This window comes from Podarcis pityusensis (assembly GCF_964106645.2).
Source record: "Podarcis pityusensis genome assembly, chromosome: 2".
Classification (NCBI taxonomy): domain Eukaryota; kingdom Metazoa; phylum Chordata; class Lepidosauria; order Squamata; family Lacertidae; genus Podarcis; species Podarcis pityusensis.
Genome location: NC_138029.1, coordinates 26,920,846 through 26,941,280, shown reverse-complemented (window position 1 = coordinate 26,941,280; position 20,435 = coordinate 26,920,846). Strand labels below are relative to the sequence as shown.

Sequence of the window (20,435 nt, the reverse complement as noted above, 5' to 3'; positions counted from 1 at the left end):
AAGAGGTCAGTCTGCATTCTGCATAGTTTCTGTATGTGTCTGAATGCAAGTCTCAGAGCCACTTGCTTCTATCAGCGTCACCAGCAACCCCTGCAGGGCACAGGTGGAACGTGACTCTCCCAAGCAAGAGGCAGTTCCCACAGACCGTCTTCTCCTGCCTGAGATGGAAGGAATCTATTCAGAGGCCAGGATTTATGAACCTAGCCTCTTACCCAAAGGCCTTCTCAGAGGTTTAGAGCGACCCAGGCCATTTCCAGCTTCTGAGCGACCTAGCCATGATAAAAATAAAAAATGATGACACACAAAAACCTATTTAAGACACCCAGAAAAGAGCCAGTGGCTTGTTTATAGAATCAGCTGATCTGAGAGGGAACGTTCTTCATGCTCAAATCTTGTTCCATCAGAACCGATACTTTCTTAATCATTTTTGTGAATATTTTTAGCTCTTTAATATGACAAAATCTATTACCAGTTAACACAAAAAATATGTCTTTTACCAGATCACCTCTCCTATTTGCTTAAATCTGCACTTCTAAGCTGAGAGTGTGTGTCACATTTTGGTCCAATGTGCATACAAACAAGTTGCAAAAATTAACAAATAGTTTTTAAAAAAACCTCAAGTGTCAAAATCAGAGACTTGTTTTGAGCTTAATGCCCTAGGTCTAATGGCTATCCTGCCTAACATCCATTGTTTGGCCCTGTTTGTCTATAACTGTGAAAGTGTAAATGTGTGTGTATGTGTGTGCAGGTCGCAGATTAAAAGAATCAAGGAGCAGCACCTGATATGAAAAACCCTTTGTCTGAAACCCCTGGAGAACCACTACCAGTCAGATGTTACTGGTCCAGATAGACAAATGGCATGAAGCTTGGTCTGTAGCTTGGTGATGCTCATGTATATGGCACTTCTCTGGGATATTCAGTTAGGAATCATAGCCGCAAATGCCTTCTGGTTCACCAGCTGTGCCCCTTCCTGGAAAAGTTAACATCTCCACAGTCATCCCTGCCCTAGTTAGCACCAGGTTGGACTACTGCAATGTACTGTACATGGGGCTAGCTTTGATGACCGACTGGAAATTTGACTTTGTGTAGAAAGCAACAACCAGCATTTTGTCTGGGGCTAGCTAGTTGTTGAGATCATATTTATGCCACTCATGTACCAGTTTTATTGGCTACTAATTAATTTCTGTGTCCAATTCAAGGTGCAGTTTCTGACGTAAACAATTTGGAACTGAACTAGGCTGTTTCCTCTTGCCTGTGGCCTTTTCAACCAAGGCACCTTAATTTTGGAAAGATATACCTGCCCTCATCACTGTCTGCTCTCAGGAAAGCTCAAAATCCATTGGGCATTTAGAATTCCTTAAAATGATTGTCTCTGTGAAGCGTTGAGGTTTTCATCCTTCCACTTTTCTTGGTGGGGGGCTGGGGTTGTGTATGCATCATAGTCATATTTTATTCACTGTAAGTTTCCTTTAATGCATATTATAAAGGTAAAGGGACCCCTGACCATTAGGTTCAGTCATGACTGACTCTGGGGTTGCGGCACTCATCTCACTTTATTGGCCGATGGAGCCGGCGTACAGCTTCTGGGTCATGTGGCCAGCAGGACTAAGCTGCTTCTGGCGAACCAGAGCAGCGCACGGAAACGCCGTTTACCTTCCCACCGGAGCGGTACCTATTTATCTACTTGTACTTTGACATGCTTTCGAACTGCTAGGTGGGCAGGAGCAGGGACCGAGCAATGGGAGCTCACCCCGTCGCAGGGATTCGAACCACCGACCTTCTGATCGGCAAGTCCTAGGCTCTGTGGTTTAACCCACAGAGCCACCCACGTCCCACATATTATGCAGAAGTGCAATTAATTTCTGGTCTTCTCGGTGTGGAATTCATGATACAGTTGGAGGGACCGCAGAAGGAGCTCCCAGTGGAGGCAGTGATGGCCAACAACGTGGATGGCTTTACAAGAGGGTTAGACAATTTAATGGAGGATAAGTCTGTCCATGGCAACTAGCCATAACAGCTGTGTTCCACTGCCACTGTCAGAGACAGTGTGCCTCTGAAAACTGGTTCCTGCGTATCACAGGTGGGGAGAGTGCTGTCGCACCCAGATCTTGCTCGTAGCAGCCCCACACTGTTGCTTGAAGCAGTGCCAACCACCACTAGGTACTGCGAGAACAAGGTGGTGGACTAGGTGGGCCTTTGGCCTGGTCCAGCAGGGCACTTCTTATAGTCTTTCCCCCAGAAATGCCTGGAATGCCAATGAAATAACAGGAAGGCCAACTGCAGAAGCCACTCTGGTCTCAAGATGGTTCTGGTTGGAACACGGGTTTAAACACTACTGAGCCAGAGCAGAACACAAATTCCATGTAAATCTTGATGCCAAATGAACTGCTCATCCTTCTTGAAGGCTGGGAGTCAGGCTTGTTTGTGCATGGGTGAGCATGATACTTGGTTGCTTCTATTATCTTGCAATAAACACTTTCAGAAGGAATTGTTCTCCCTACTTGGCTGATTGGCACAGGAATGTTCTGAGATTGCCACACACACTTCCATCTTCCCAAGGAGTTTGAAGGATGTGTGATTCCCAGCGTGAACTTGAAAAGGGACAGAAGTAGTTATTCTAGATTTCAATACATTGCAGGAAATCTATGCAAACAGAGTATGCAAAGTTGGCAAAGTCATTAAAGGAACTCTCCTGTAAAAAGAAAGAAAGAAAGATTAAATTAATGTTCTTCCCTGCTTTCCCAGAAATGATGCCTACTTTCATTGCCACATGACACATGACATGGCTCTTCTGATTTGAAGTTCTGCATTGGTCACATTGGCTCAAGATCAGAATCACTGTTCATGAGCACAAGAGGAAAAGGCCATTCAGCACCTGGGCTCCAAGAGAAGATGTAGAGCTGGGTGATGCTGGACTCCATCTCCCACCAGCCAGCATGGCCAATGGTCGGAGATAATGGAAGTTTGAGTCCTATAGTATCTGGAGGAAGGCAAGTTCTCCATCCCATTTCTACAACTGGCTAATTTGCCAAACCAAAATATTGACAAAATGTTCACTTTAGAAAATATGGTTTTATTTTATTTTATTGGTTCCCACTAGCCTTGAGACTGCAAAGGTGTTTTCTTTTTCAAACAGGAAAACAAACTTAATGAGCCTGGTCTGGGGCCCCCCAAGTGCAGATTGCCTCACTTGGCTCCCCTCCCCTGAGTCTTTAGAGGTGAGAGCAGAGGCCCCTCGGGAATAACGTTGACTTGAGACTGAGTGAGAGAACCTATTAAATGGGAATTGGCCAAATCAATAAATCAAGGCACCTGAAAGCTGAAACTAAGGTCTAAGGTGGTTATGCTGCTAGCATTCCGCGCTCCTCTCGTCAATTAAAACAAACACAACTAAGATGGCAAACATGTCATTCTGCCACATTATGTTAAACGGAAAAGCGTTTGTTCAGTTGGACACAGGTAGATGTGCATGCAACTGTAATGCTTTAAGGATTGGTCACCTTTTAAAAATGGAAAACACAAGTCAGTGCTATGGAAGTGTGACCATTCCAACTACAGTGGTACCTCGGGTTAAGAACTTAATTCGTTCCGGAGGTCCATTCTTAACCTGAAACTGTTCTTAACCTGAGGTACCACTTTAGCTAATGGGGTCTCCCGCCGCCCACACACAATTTCTCTTCCCATCCTGAGGTAAAGTTCTTAATCCGAGGTACTATTTCTGGGTTAGAGGAGTCTGTAACCTGAAGCATCTGTAACCTGAAGTGTCTGTAACCTGAGGTACTACTGTACAGTGTTCTGTCTAGAGCAGGGCTTCCCAAACTTGGGTCTCCAGCTGTTTTTGGACTACAGCTCCCATCATCCCTAGCTAGCAGGACCAGTGGTCAGGGATGATGGGAACTGTAGTCCTGAAACAGCCGGAGACATGAGTTTGGGAAACCCTGGTCTAGAGCAGCAGTCTTAATGATTATAGAAAGGGTAGCCAAGGTGGTACCATCTCAATGTTGTGGCAATTTTAGGTACAGGTTTTAATTTGGGTTGCTCCCCCCCCCCTGCATACTTAATATATTTTGTAATATTTCTGTAGTGCTTAGCAGCAGCAGTTCTTTTCTGGTCTACAGAGTGGGGTACAAATAGAAACAATAGCATTCCACATGTGGACTGGGGCCAGTATGAAAGTAGATCACATACCTCTCCCAGCAGCTGCCAGGAATGTGAGCTGAAGCACCACGTGGTGACTCAGAGCCATGTGTTGAATGTTCCCATGTGTTGAATGGAGAAGGTGGTGCATCTCAGCGGTAGAGCATCTGCTTTGCGTGCGAAAGGTCCCACACTCAACACCCAGCATCTCCAGGTAGGGCTGAGAGAGATCCCTGCCTGAATCCCTGGAAGGATGCTGCCAGTCCATGAGTAGACAATACTGAGCTAAATGGACCAATGGTCAGACTCAGTTTAGGCAGCTTTCTATTTTCCTAAAGATAAAGGTAAAGGGACCCCTGACCATTAGGTCCAGTCGTGGCCAACTCTGGGGTTGTGGCGCTCATCTTGCTTTATTGGCCTAGGGAGCCAGCGTCCAGCTTCCGGGTCATGTGGCCAGCATGACTAAGCTGCTTCTGGCAAACCAGAGCAGCACACGGAAACGCCGTTTACCTTCCCGCCAGAGTGGTACCTATTTATCTACTTGCACTTTGACGTGCTTTCGAACTGCTAGGTTGGCAGGAGCAGGCACCGAGCAACGGAAGCTCACCCCATCGTGGGGATTCGAACCACTGACCTTCTGATCGGCAAGTCCTAGGCTCTGTGGTTTAACCCACAGCACCACCCGTGTCCCTTATTTTCCTATGTCCTTGCAAAACAATGTATGATTAGACAAAACTGCATACAAAAAAAAGAAGTGATTATTATGAGAAAGTTAAACTAAAATGCTGATCACAGGTAGGTAACCGTGTTAGTCTGCCATAGTCGAAACAAAATAATAATAATAATAAAATTCCTTCCAGTAGCACCTTAGAGACAACTAAGTTTGTTATTGTTATTAAGTTTGTGCATCTGAAGAAGTGTGCATGCACACGAAAGCTCATACCAATAACAAACTTAGTTGGTCTCTAAGGTGCTACTGGAAGGAATTTTATTATTATTATTATTATTATTATTATTAAGATTCTGATGAATTTCTATGAGGCTTGGTTAAAAAAATAATCATCGTAAATTGCTGCAGAAATGTGGAGAAATGAATTTAATGTGGGGAAGAAATGAAATCAAAAGAACCTTCCATCCCTTCTTGTAACCGTTCCCCCCGATTTTTCAGAATGGAATACAACATGTGAACGGCCTTTGCTTAATACTGGTATGCTACCCATTTTATCCCTCCTAGAAATTAGACCATGAATATTTCATCAAGAAAAGGCTGTACACAGAATGAAGCGGTTCTAGCACACAGCTATCGAACGTAGACTAGTAATGGTAATACTGCGAAGAATCTGTTCTTGAGTAGGAACTCATTTGATGTGGTTGGTGGATGCAGATGAGATATTTGTAGCTGCTTTTACCATTTTAAAATCAAAGGAGCCAGTTAGCTCGCAGGCGAAGAAAGAGTTCTGTTCTTTTTTTAGTACATGTTATGTTGCATATTGAGAGGGCAATGGGAGAGCTCAGGTTTGCCTCTATCCAAAGGCCAAATTCAGGGTGGGGATGGTTTTGTGAAATTTCTTCTCCACCCTGCCTCCATAGTTGGCTCTAATCCTTACCTACGGGCCTGTCTCATGGAGGATGCGAATTAATTTCCCCTCCTGATCCACTCTGGGGAGTCCATTGTGTGCATTAGACAGGCTTTTGTGGTGCTAATTTACCGGATCAGATTGGGCAATTAGCTGTTTATAGGACTGGGTGTGATGCGTAATTTTCCTGTTACACTGCAAAAGGTGCATATGTGCGTCTATGCAATCATCATTTATCCCCTCCCTCTCCCAAGCTCATTTCCCTTGGGCTCACTTGAAAGTCACCAGTATGAAGTCAGTGAAGTGCAGGGGGAAAAAATCTCTCACTTCTTGTGGTTTTGGTGAGACTTTCATGATGCCCCATCCAACCTGAATTTTCTTGTGTAGTAAGGGGATAGCAGCCTGTTTTCAGATCCTTGTTGTATCAGTGTGAGCTGGATTACTAATTCCTCTTGTTAACAGGCCAATTGCTAACTAAAGTCTGTTCTGTCTATGACTCCACACTCAGCTCCACACACCCCTCCACAACTGATGCAGCTGATGTGATTAATGTTTGTCTTCTAACTATTGAGGTGGGGGGGAGAGGGTCAACTGCAGATTGTTGACTTAAGTACAGTTGCTCTAAAGAAAGTTGGCAATTCCTTTGCCGCGGATAAGTATGGAATTGGAGGACTTGCATGTTGGCACAAACGTGTGAGGATATTTGAATTATATTAATCATTTGATTTAATTTGATGTTAATTTGTTAAATTTTTTGAAAAGCGATAAAATTAATTGGCAAAAATAAATAAACGTGCAGGTAGATTTGCCTCCACTCCTATTCTTTCTAAGGTTGTGTGCACATTCAAAGCACACAGTCTCCTAAGAATTCTGGGTAGTTTACGCCTCACAGAGTTAAAATTCCCAAGTGACAGTGCCGGGGCGAGCGGGCAGTATTCTGTGGCTCTGTCCAGGTATTGCCATGGGTGCAACCCTGATAGCTCTGTTGTGCCCACCGATCTTACAGAACTTCCAGGTTAGCGGAGTCTGTAACCTGAAGTATTTGTAACCCAAAGCATTTGTAACCTGAGGTACCACTGTATGTATATATAGAACAGGGGAATCCCCACATGCACACATCCTGTAATGCAGTGTTTCTCAACCTGTGGGTCCCCAGATGTTGTTGGACTACAACTCCCATCATTCCTAGCCAGCATGATCAGAGGTCAGGGATGATGGGAGTTGTAGTCCAACAACATCTGGGGACCCACAGGTTGAGAACTCCTGCTGTAATGGAACCCCAGTGTCAGTGGCTCCCACAGGGGAGCCACAGAAAGAATGTGGTTGGTCAAGGGCGCCGTGGATTCAAAAAGGTTGAAAACCACTGCGCCCAGAATATCTAGGTAGGAATATTCCCTGCCTAAAACCCTGGAGAGCTGCTGCCAGTCAGTGTCGAGAATCCTGAGCCAGATGGACCGGTGGCCTGACTTGCTATAAAGCCCTGTGACAAAGTCTGTGATTCATATGAACCTGTTAGACTAGATGAGTTCATTAGGAACCGTCTGTATAATGCACAGCCCCAGGATAGCGGAGGATGCCAGACATCCTTTCCCCCTCATATCTGAGGAGTGAAACAGTTCAGTTTAGATTGTGAAACTGTCCGGGATGATGCCTGCCTCCTGGGGATTTTCCAGCTGGCAGTGTGGGAGCAAACGGGCTTCGATGGAGCGCCTTCAGGAAGAATTCCAGACAGAACTCTGAGAACAACACAACAGGCTTCATTAGTTCTGGCTCTGATATGATTTACCTCCCTGCTGATACCTCCCATCCCAATCCATCACCACTGTGCCCACAAAAATATCCCTGATCGTTTAGTGAAGAGAAGCCTTACCTTAATGGCCATGGCGTGTTTGAAATGCAGGTGGTATAAAAGCTCAATGTCATTATTATTATTATTTTGCATCAATTAGCCTCACCAAAACAGCATCCTTGGCACCTGATCCAGACCTCTGCAACAGAAGTAGGTTTTCATTCATAAAACTGGAAGGAATACTCTTCGGCTGAGAGTAGAAAAGAGCTAAAAAAGAAGTCGAGAGTCAAAGGAGCTTAATCCCAAAAAGCCTGGAAGAAATATTGTATAACTTCTAATGGGCTGCTTTGCTAGCTGCCAAACCGTGAAACTGATTTATGCTGTTTATGGTTAGAGTGTGTTGCCTCTTTCTGCTCTCACCTGTGTTATTCTGCCTGGCCAGGAAACAAATCCTGGATTGCTTTTGCAGCCAAGGCACTTCTGGGTCTTCAAGCCAATCAACCAGCCCAAGTTGCCTGAGATTCCTGGTACTCATGAGCGTATCAGGTGGCTTGGGGTGCCAGAGAAAGAAACTACAGGTGTGGCCACATCATGGCTTGCTGAAATGGAATCCTTTTCAAGATCAGTTCCCCTGAGCTCCTGCTCAAAGAAAACCCCTGTCTGGATGGAATGTGTCCTTGAATAATAAAAGGGACTCTTGCTTGCCTGGATGAAGGATAAGGAGAAGTGTGTGTTTGTAGGAAGCAGCCTATTTTACATAGATGAAATTAGTATTCATTTCTCTGCCACCTTTGCCTCTGACCCCTCTCACTCCTGGCATGTGACCTCTGGAAGCTAGCCTATAAGTGAATGTGGTCTTCAGAGCTAAAAATGTTTCCCACTCCTGATGTCCTGGGTAAAGGACCCCTGGACAGTTAAGTCCAGTCAAAGGCGACTATGGGGTTGTGGCGCTCATCTCACTTTCAGGCCGAGGGAGCCGGCGTTTGTCCACAGACAGCTTTCCGGGTCATGTGGCCAACATCACTAAACCAATTCTGGCTCAACGGAACACCATGACGGAAACCGGAGCGCACGGAAATGTCGTTTACCTTTCTGTCGCAGTGGTTTATCTACTTGCACTGGCGTGCTTTCGAACTGCTAGGTTGGCAGGAGCTGGGACAGAGCAACGGGAGCTGCTGATGTCCTGGGATAGATGTCTAGCTGGCGTCATGGCAGTAGAACCAGCAGTTCCTGGTTTTTAGGCCAATGCTTTCATCTGACAAGCTGCTGAGCCCCGGAAGACGCTGCTTGGGAAAAGATGGGTACATGCTGAGACTATGGGGCCAGAGAAATGGAGCTGCTGCTGCTGCCACCGCCGCCGCCGCCCCTTGCAGCTTCTTTCAGGAAATCCAGGTGACAAAATGTGAACGAAGCACAGAAGCAACCTGAAACTGACTTACTAAGGCCCTTTTCCTTAAAATGTGGAGAGCTGCAAGAACATGTGGTTGGATTGTGCAAGCCTCCTCTGTTCAGGCAACGTCTGTAGGCAGAGGGAGAATCTTGTTGGTACCGGGTCAGGATTGAAGAAGGGCAGGGGCTGACAGCTGGAAAAATGTAATTTTAACTTACCACACCTGTCAAGTTAGCAGTCGCAGGATCCCCCTCATTCCTTGGAGCTGGGGAAGGGGGCTTAATGGAGAAGCCCCAAGGTTATCTTTTAGGTGCTCAGGTTGAATGAGCTGTCTCCAGACCCATTGTGGTTTAGACAGTGCTAACATCACTTCGGTGTTTATCATCTTGTTTTAGAAACCAAGGAGAAGGGGATTTTCTTCATTCTTTCATCACCTTGTCAGTTCAGATATGACACATACAGTATGTGCTATTTAAAGGAGCAGCAGCCTTCTTAGCAATGATGCAAGGCGAAGAAGCTATTTGTTACAACAAAAGTAATGATCTTTCTCAGCGCTAGCCAAACACTTTAAATGCTACACTATACCAGCCGTCTACCTTGACAAATCTACTGTATTTACTCGAGTCTAATTCACTATTGAATCTAATGCACACCTCAGTTATCAGAACCTCGAAACCAAAAATAGTATTTGCTGGCGAATGTAAAAGTGCCATCGAATCTAATGCACACCTTAATTATTGCAATGTCATTTAGCCAAAAAAGAGGTGAGCATTAGATTCAAGTAAATACGGTATTAAGATTCCATAATGTATAAAGGTAAAGGGTAAAGAGACCCCTGGCCATTAGGTCCAGTCGTGGCCAACTCTGGGGTTGCGGCTCTCATCTCGCTTTATTGGCCGAGGGAGCCGGCTTACAGCTTCCGGGTCATGTGGCCAGCATGACTAAGCTGCTTCTGGTGAACCAGAGCAGCGCACGGAAACGCCGTTTACCTTCCCGCCAGAGCAGTACCTATTTATCTACTTGCACTTTGACGTGCTTTTGAACTGCTAGGTTGGCAGGAGCAGGGACCAAGCAACGGGAGTTCACCCCGTCGCGGGGATTCGAACCACCGACCTTCTGATCGGCAAGCCCCAGGCTCTGTGGTTTAACCCACAGCGCCACCTGCGTCCCCATAATGGTATATGTGTTGGTAAAATAGGAATGAAGTTCCAAGCTCACATCTACCGTGCATGTGTATCAGTGGAAAAGGCTGGGTATGCCTACAGTCAAAAAAAGACAAATTCAAAGGGTTATAATAAATGGCTATACAGCAACGAAGCCTGCTGTTCTTCCTGTCTTTGAATATGAGAGTAAAGGAACATTCACTATGGGGAATGGGTAAAAATGGAAGCTGGCTAAATAAAATGCCTTCTCCACCAAAGGTTATCAACTTTTCCAATGATCGTTACACATTATTGATTGATTGATTTGATTTGATTTGAATACAGCCTTATACCTGCAGGTCTCAGGGCCGTTCACAGGATAAAATTCAGTGAATGTGTGTGACATGACAGAATTGCAACAGTAAAGTTCCCAGCCAGGACCACCCATGCAATCCCTACATGCCTGCTTTGCATGTCAAGGAACCCTGTTAGGAAACACAGCCCTGGCTATGCACGCAGTTTGTATGTAGGTAGGAACTACGCAGAGTGTCTTATGAACATGTCTATGCTAGAAAGAGGACCAGGGCTTGCCACCATAATCCTGCTTCTCCACCGAGTAAGGTGTTCATTTGAAAAATGTGCAGAGCAGTCTCTGAAACAGAGACTGATGGCAATTTTAGTCATGCACATAAACATGCTAGAGAGCATTAGGGGTTTCCAGAGATGGTTGCAGCGTACATCTCAGGTTAATAACAGAATTGCTCAGGCTCTTCCTCCACCATATATAGGGGGAAACAAAAATGGACAGCTTGACTGGCATTCCTTGCTCCTGCTCTTACATGGCGGCTGGGGAAGGGGCACAGATCCAAGCAAAGAGTTTGAGAGGTTAAAAACCTGCGGGAAGTAGAGGGCTGCCCGAATGATGGCTCATCATCACATCCAGGAATAGCAAGGTGCCGGTGCTGCCCTGATTTGAAGCTACTGGCAGGAGACGGGCACTTTGGTGGGGAGTTGTGAAGGGGAATTCATCATATCTTCAGCACAAGTTAGCTAAATCTTTTGGGACACCATTTTGTATGACAAGATAATCATGGTGGTAGGTGCAGACCCCTATGCTTTTACAGTACTGGGACGGTGTTGTTTGTGGGTGGGAAGTCTGCTCACATGGTAATAAAACCATGCTGCTGTTCAGTGACTGTATAGTTGACTCTGTGAAGGTCCAAGCAAATCACAAAGCAATGGTGGCACATGTAGGGTCTGTGAAAACATCACAAATGTGCGCACAACCCGGTTCCTATTTGTTGGGTTAATAAAGGACATCCAAAAACATGAACTGGAGATCGAGTTCTGATCCAATTGGATGTTCCCTTTCATCCTTCCTTATGGAGCCAAAGCTCTATTGTAAAATTTAATTCCCATACATCATTTGCTGTGAAATTTGTATGCGAAAGTATTAGAGGAGTGTGTAAAAAGTTACTGCTGCCTTCTTAAAAGGATCTGTCTTTTCCATGACACATAATTCATTTACCAACATAAAAGGGAAATGACTCACCTTTCATCCAAACAAGAACTCCTAAAGCTTAGCCGACAGCACCTGTCTGGGACTTGGTTACTTATTAACTAATTGCTAGCCAAAGGTGTCCTGGGAAATAAAGAGTTTGCTTAAGTTTCTTCCAGCCTGGAATTTGAATGACCTCTCCTTGCTTGTCAAATAGGATTTGTACACTGAGCAATGTATATAATATGATCTTGCACTTAGCCAGTGGTCAGTGAGTGCCCAACAATCGATTTCTGGATAAGGTTTTAAAATAGCTGCCAAAAACTACATCTGCTAAGAGGCAACTACCCAACTCTAGAGATCAAAATTCTGATTTTGTTGCCTAAAAAGCAAACATAGGCACTACAAACATTTTTACTACCTAATAAAAATATGGCCGGATACCTTTAGCTGAAGAAATTCACACTGACATGTGGGTTTCCGTATCTTTCTCCTTTACTTCCTTCCCTTCAGTGCCCTTCTTGCGATTGACAGGAGAAATGCCGCAGTAATGCTGTAGCAGCTGGCAGAATTCTTCCTTCAGTGCTGCTCTTAGACACAGGATTCCATCTTAGGAGTCTCCAGACCAATGGTGAGGAAACTGTGGCCCTCCAGATGTTGTCGAATCACAACTCCTGTCATCCCTGACATTAGCAGGCTGGGGCTAATGGGAGTTGTCATCCAACAACATCTGGAGTGCCACAAGTTCTGCATCTTTGGGGTAGACGTGCCAAAATTATATCTCCTTGGCTCCTTAGCTTGCAATCCCCAAACCTGCTCCCCAGGCCCCTGTCTCCTCTGCTTACCCTTCCCTCAGGTTCATTAACATCAGTGCACTGATTGCTCTACCCCGTTCCTTCAGCTCACCTTTTTCTTCTCCCTGGCTTCTTTAGCCACTTTCTGGTCAGTCAACTTTCCAATAACAGCCTATGTGAAATTTAAATCCCAGTCAAGCAGAGAACTATCCATTTTCATAGACTCCTGACTAGGGATAGAAGGGTCTGTCAATTTTGGTTCTCTCTATTTCTCAATTTTCCCATCTTAAATTCAGTCCTGCAGCAAATTACTAGCATTTTAGTGTGCATTCCTCCTAATAAACACATTTACATATGCAGTTTTGAATAATGTCCACTTTTATATCACCTACCATAATGCATTATTGTATGCTATTTTCAGTGATATATGCAATTTTTATGCTCCAACAGTTAAGTACAGTTGCGAATGACTCTGGGGTTGCGGCGCTCATCTCACTTTATTGGCTGAGGGAGCTGGCGTTTGACTAAGCCGCTTCTGGTGAGACCATAGCAGTGCATGGAAATACCGTTTACCTTCCCACCGGAGCGGTACCTATTTATCTACTTGCACTTTGACGTGCTTTCAAACTGCTAGATTGGCAGGAGCTGGGACCGAACAATGGGAGCTCACCCCGTCACAGGGATTCGAACTGCCGACCTTCTGATTGGCAAGCCCAAGGCTCAGTGGTTTACACCACAGCGCCACCTGCATCCCATCACTTTCCCCTAATGTATGCTTGGGTTTGTTTTGAAAACTTTGGTTGATTGAAAAATTCAAATCGCTGCGAATTTTGAAGGATGACTCAGTTTAGGTTCTCATATTGTTTCAGAAATGACAAAGTTCATAGATAGGTGTGAACTGAGTTGAATTTCACCTCTATTCCTAACCCTTACTGTGAACTTTTTGATGTGGATGCTTGGACTTCACAGTGCTCAAGCCAGGCGATGCATTACCTTGAGTTCTACATATTAGGGGTGCATGAGGATCAAACTTTTCACACACCAGAAGATATTGAACTTGACATGAACTTTCCTTCCAACATCTTCAGCCATGAAGAAGATTATTGTATTGTATTGTATTGTGCTGTGCTGTGCTGTGCTGTGCTGTGGTGTGCTGTGCTGTGCTGTGCTGTGCTGTGCTGTGCTGTGGTGTGGTGTGGTGTGGTGTGGTGTGGTGTGGTGTGGTGTGTTGTGTTGTTGGACCATTCTAAAATGGCACTGGAGTTCTGTTTTTCCACTCCACCCCCTTTAAAAGCAGGTGAATTCAGAACCAAGCTGGAATTATGGTGTGTGTGAGAGAGAGAAATTTCGTTCTGCTGGCTTCACATGAATGCATTGCAAACTTGCAAACAGAATGCCAGGGAAGCGAGTTAACCCAAATGTTTAATCTCCCTAAAGCTGCCCTCAGATATGGTGGAAAGTAAGCTTTGACTTACTAATAGACTCAAAATCTTGCATTGCTATTTTGTAGAGGTAGCTTTGTTCTGTAGCTTGCTTGCTTCCTGATTGTTCTGTCACCAAAAGGGAGGGAAATCGTTCTGCTGCACTCAGAACCAAGATTAAGGGGTGCCTTTTTAAAATAAAGCAGCTAAGGGGAGGGGGGCTTTTCAGTTTTAATTGCTGCCAGGGGGATGTTGTACGGTGAAAACTGCCAGAATCGTTTCCTTTCCTGTTTTGTTTTTCTGCCCACACAGTTTTGCAGTTGCCGATAAACAAAATTCCAAGTCCCAGCAAGAGGGTTTCCCCCTCCTCCTGAATCAGAAAAAAACACCCTGTGCTGAAGAGCGAGCGCATGCTTTGCTGAACTAATAGAAGGAGGTGGAGGAACAGGAGAACTTTGTGACAAGCAGATAGATCTAGATCCACATTATTATTGTTTTTATTCTTGGTCCTTTTGCTGTTTTCTCTGGATAGGGATGTCTTCCTGTCCCGCTGCTTGAGGTGGAATTTGCACATTTACAGCTTGTGCCCTTGTACGGAGGCCAGCTCCAACTCTAGCAGTTTATGCCGCCTCCTCTTATGGCCTGAGGGAATCTCTGTGACTCGGGGGTTAGAGAAGAAGAGCGTGGGGGTTGGAGGCCAGGACTCTTTGACCCTGGAGACCCTGTTGCCTCGCTGCATGTGTGGGCCATTGGCTGAATCATTTAGCCTCACTGTGTGTTTCTGGGAGTTTTCAACTGCTGGGTAACCAAGCTTCCCTCCTTGCCAGAAAGCAGTAACTTGAGGTTTATAAGCCTGATTTCCCCCGATAAAGGATGCTATGTGCTTCTTGGTTCTCTCTCTTCTTTACTCAGCTCAATCCAGATGTAGGTGTGTAAATGTACAAGCACATTCAGCTTGCTGTTTGAAATGGGACGGAGGAAGGTTTGGTCTATAAATCCAATAAAATAATTGTGCATGGTACCCTTTCATATTGGCCAAGGGTGTGGAACCTGTCACCCAGTTCCCCCGGAGAAGGGTTCACATGGAAACACTACTGCCACTGATATTTTTCTAGAAAAAGAGGTGTCGGGACTACCATGAATGCCTCCCTTGTTCTCCCTCGGGTTACAGACGCTTCAGGTTACAGACGCTTCAGGTTACAGACTCTACTAACCCAGAAATAATACCTCAGGTTAAGAACTTTGCTTCAGGATGAGAACAGAAATTGTGCGGTGGCGACACAGCAGCAGCGGGAGGCCCCATTAGCTAAAGTGGTGCTTCAGGTTAAGAACAGTTTCAGGTTAAGAACGGACCTCCGGAACGAATTAAGTTCTTAACCCGAGGTACCACTGTAATGACAATGGCACCCACCTGAGAGGATTGCCGGAACTGAGCTCACTGGGTGACGTTGTGCCAGCTGCTCCATCTCAGCCTGACTTACCTCACATGGTTGTTGTGTGGATATAAATGGGGAGAACCATGTACACGTCCTTGGAGGAGAATATGGTATACAAACATCAGAAACAAAGCAAACAAATAATTTAGCTGGTTTCAGTTTAGTGCTGCACTAATGTTCGTTGCTACTTGCGTCTCCCTAAGCGGTTCCCAGAAAGATTCAGAATCTTATGGGCAGCAGCAAGTGGCTCTTTAGACGACTTCCAAGCTTTCTTAACTTACAGTAGGGACAAGGAACCATTTCCCTTTCCTTACTGCAGTATATTGTGGGCTCTTTTCATGGGAAGGGAAGCAGCATCTACTGCTGTCTCCAAGGCTGGGATACTGGGGATAACAACTCCAAATGGGAGACAGTTGGGGTGAAAAGTTGCCGCAAACAACCTTTCATTTTTTGCAGCAGTGATGGTGGTATGCAGACATTTCCACCCTGGATCTTGGCATCTGCTCACATTTTTTGCTATGACTGTACTTCGTTCCGAGGCAGAAAACGCTTGACTTGTAAAAAACTGGCTAAAGATTTATTACTGCCATCTCTGGAGCAAGGATTTGAAATCCTGACTTCCACAGCGGCATTCCTGCGTCCCTCTTGGAAGGCTGCTTGGCACCTATGTCTGAGCCTGGGTGGGGCATTTCGTGAAAGAGCTTTGATCTCTCCTGGCAACATACTTTCAAACAAGCCGCAGAAGGAGCAACATTACCTGAGAGGGTGAGATAACAGGTAACAGCTTTCTGCGCAGGGCCTGTGATAATTCTGCTCTTTATGGGGCTTTGATTGCAGCAGGATACTTAGGAGCCCAAGGAAACTTCAAAAGCTGCGCACACTGCCATTGCACCACCTTGTGCAAAGAACCGTAAGAGGGGCGGGCGTGTGTATAGAGGCATGTTTATTACTCTCATTGAGAAATATTTGCACTAGCTCAAATACTAAAGCAGGAAGTAACAGTGTTGTTTTCCAGCTTGCAGAGTTAGAAAACAAAAGAAAAGAACGGCTGTGCCAAGATTGGCTTTAAATTTCTCAGCTTCTGCCATTCTTAGGGAAACATGGAGTAAAACAGGCTTATCACTGAATTTGCCATACGAGAACGGAGATAGATACGGGTTGAGCCTTTCTATGCCCAATTACATATGTAAGGTAAAGGTAAAGGGACCCCTGACTATTAGGTCCAGTCATGACTGACTCTGGGGTTGCGGCGCTCATCTTGCTTTATTGGCCAAGGGAGCCGGTGTTTGTCTGCAGACAGCTTCCGGGTCATGTGGCCAGCATGACTAAGCCACTTCTGGCAAACCAGAGCAGCGCATGGAAATGCCGTTTCCCTTCCCGCCGGAGTGGTACCTATTTATCTACTTGCACTTTGACGTGCTTTCGAACTGCTAGGTTGGCAGAAGCTGGGACCGAGCAACGGGAGCTCACCCCATCACAGGGATTCAAACTGCTGACCTTCTGGTCGGCAAGTCCTAGGCTCTGTGGTTTAACCCACAGCGCCACCCGTGTCCCAATTAGATATGTACTTAATATGGAATAGGCAGATCCGTATCTTGTTTTTCCTTAGCCAATTAAAGGTGCAGGAGAGCCCAGTTCTCACTGTGAAGGCAGTAAATGCTGGTGGGGAGACTGATCTTTTCATCACTCCTGCACCTCGTTTGGCATAGACGCTCCCTGCCGCAGCTGTGGAGCTAGGAGCCATGGAGGGAAAGATCACCACTGGCACTATTTGGAAATGCTTGTGTAAAGTGACAATAAAAAGCTCAATGAATAAAGCAATGGTGATAATCCCAGGATGTATTGCTACCCTTCACAGTTAATTGGACAGACGTAATTTACAGTTAATAGTTGGGCAGGTTGCTTTGAGCCGCTTCTTCACTGAGACAATTTCATCCTGTCATAACCAGGGGAAGTCCTTCCTCAGGATGAAACATTTTTTGGTGAGGTGGTCAGGAATAGCATCTGCACCACTGCCATTTTTCCACGGTAGCTAGGAATTCCTTTTTTAAAAAAAATATCAGCAAAATAAAATCAAAATTGCTCAAGTGACTTTCGAGTCCAACTGCAATTTAAACGATAATTTCTAGAGCACGGGCACTGAGGAAGGATCCATTTCCTTCAGAGTGAGGCAGAGAGGTGGGTGGGGAGTAGAGAGAGCAAAACTCTCTACCAGTAAGTGACAAGGAAAGTGAAAGGGAGATAGCCCCTTGTCTTGGACCACCTAAGACAGATCACCAACCAAATAGCAAAAGCAGTGCCGATTTAAAACTAGGACCCAAATAATTTTTCAGCATCTTAAATCCTACCGCTGAGGCGTGCAACAAGAAACCAGGTATATTATAGGCAGACACAACTGTGTCCAAGAGTTAAAGTTTCTGGCCTCTGACTTCACGTTGGTCAAACATTGCCCAGATGCTGGAAGGTATGTCTTGTTAGCCCCTAAAAGCATAACAGAGCCCACTTGTTTCGCCTGCGAGGGAGTGTGCGCGACGGTTATTTGTCCAAGCTAATTTCCTTTTTCACCACCACCCATTCCTAATTCAGCTTTCCCTCCCAGAATTAGTTCTACTGAGCACAGTGGCAAAGCAGAACCTCTTCCCTCTGGCCTTCTGTTTATCATCTTCTGTCAAGCGCATGCTGTTTCCAGGCAACGGAAAGGAAGTGCCAGCTAGGGCCACGTGGTTGTGGCCAGTCATTTCGTGTTAGCATCCTGGGGCAAAGTCTCATTTATTTCTAATCTAATGTTTCTAGGGGAACGACACAGTCAGCGTGTCCCGTACTCTGTGCCAGTTTAGACAAAACTGCCTCTCTTGGTTTCTACTTTCCTTGGAACTAGTTCTCATAAGGATTGTGTTTACAGTTTCTGGCTGAATATTTATTAAGTTTCGTAATTTTTTATTTATTTTCTTTAAAAAAAAAATACGCAGCTTAGTCCGAGATAAACTTTGTTCTTTTCATTTCGTTCTACTGATAAAACGTGCCACTCCAAAACTGCATAACACATTTGGAATATAGTTTGATACAGATTTAGCCCAACATGTTTCAAGTAGCCTTTTGTTTGGATATGGTGTTTTAAATGGTGGTGGGGGGGGGAGAGGATAGATTCTCGCCCCCCACCCTGCCCACTTCCTCCAGTCTGGCATTTCTCAAGCCACATTTATGGACTCATTCTCACAATCCTGCTACTCTGTGTATCCCCCCCCTGCCCCCGCCCAATGAATGAATAGAGCTTCAGTGCTGCAGCACTGGAGTGCTTTTAATAATGCTATTTTCGAGGATGTAAGAAAATGAAAAGAATGGAAATGGAAGAATAGTTGTTAAGCACATTAGGACGTAATCAGTTAGCATTAAAATTAATTCTGGATGATTCATGTATCTGTAAGAGGACAGGGGAGATACAGTGGTACCACAGGTTACGTACTTAATTCATTCTGGAGGCCTGTACTTAACCTGAAACTGTTCTTAACCTGAAGCACCACTTTAGCTAATGGGGCCTCCTGCTGCTGCTGCGCCACCGCTGCACGATTTCTGGTCTCATCCTGAAGCAAAGTTCTTAACCCAAGGTAAAATTTCTGGGTTAGCGGAGTCTGTAACCTGAAGCATATGTAACCTGAAGCGTATGTAACCCAAGGTACCACTGTATGAGGTCACATTTACACCAGTGATTTTTCAGAGGTAAAATGGAGAATTCAGGAGCCTTGACCTGCTTCTTCATTAGGATGTTATCAATAAGCATCTGTATCTGAGTTTAACAACTAAGTATTTTTTTAAAGAAACTGCCTGCTTTTTAATTTGCTCTTATATTTCCTTCCCTCATGAGCAGTGTTAGAAACTCAGACATATAAGCTAGGTGCCAAATGGCTTCTTAAACCAGGGTTACAGTTGCCAAAACAGAATGCCTTGTTGCCATTTGTGGGGCCAGGCAGATCGAAAGTTGTATTTTCAGATATGACTTTTTGGTTCCTGAAATTCATTCTGATTGTGCAGATAAAATATAATGGATAGAATTCTACAGCATGTGTTGCTTGTGTATGAAAACAGGCCAGATTCAAGGATCCTCGGGCATGCCCCTCCAGATGGTGGAGACATCAGGTGCCATCCTGGTGCCCAGGCATCTTCAGTTGGTCACAAGTGGCTGATAGCCAGGTGCAAAATGCGCCTGGTGCCTGGCCAATTTCAAACACTGCTCATGAATCCAATTCGGTCAAGGAATCACTCCCTCTTGTGAAAATTCTGCCTTTTGTGAGTTAGACGAGGATTGCTCAGAATGCGACTTCTACTGCTTACAAGCTTGTCTGCCATTATCATACATGATAAGTATTTTGGCATAACGGATGCTCCTATATAATATGTGCTGCTCTGTTTCTCCTATTTAATTAGTCCCAGCTCACTGTGAAATCTAGTTAAAATGTGCTCTATGGATACACTTGCATCTCCCCATTTTCATAAGGGCGTTTCAGTCTCCCTCTACACACTGGCCATGATTTGGATGCTACTTGTGCTTTAGATCCTGGTTTATATTCCTAGTTCCTTAAACCATATTCAGCTTGAGTTTCCCAGTTCAGACCTAACTTAATTCAATCCAGGATCTCAGCACTCAAGCCAGCATGCAATGCCAAGGAGAAGGCCAAGGGTAGAGCTTGTAGCTGTGGTGCTAATCTATGGTAATACCTGGTTCCAAAAGCTATGAACCCAACCACTATAGGGACATTACCCATCTGTTTGAATTCAGATTCCTGTAAATTGAAGGTGGTGATTTAAAGGGCGAAAGAAAGTGATGGGAGATTTTCTCTTTCCATATCCCCTCACTTTGAAGTTGCATCGTCCCTTCCAGAATTGGAGCCAGACCAGGGCTGGCAGCTCCAAGGAGGAAAATCACAACTGGGCAAAGGGTTATGCAAGCTCCCCCTGCCTGCTCTTTAAAGTACACAGTTTATAGGAATTAAGAAGCATCTTGCTTCTAACACACCAATTTTGCCACTTTCACGTCTAGTTCACTGCATAGTCTAGGTCGCAGGTGGGCTCCCTGCAACCCTAGGGCTATGTGGGACCTTCTGCCTAATTTTATCTGGTCCTCAGCCTAATTTCAAAAGCCCTCTGCAAGTGATCAGGCCTTTTGGTAAGGAAGAAGTAGAAGAAGACAGATGGATAGCTAGATACATAGAAACATGCAGAGATACATAGATTGATACATTGATACATAGATATA

General features: G+C 45.0%; 1 long non-coding RNA gene across 1 annotated transcript in view; it reads left to right on the top strand.

Annotated features, from left to right (window-relative positions):
- Positions 1-20,435, top strand: part of LOC308471159 — a 109,996-nt gene that overhangs the window by 86,961 nt on the left and 2,600 nt on the right. The gene's annotated exons all lie outside the window — the stretch shown is intronic.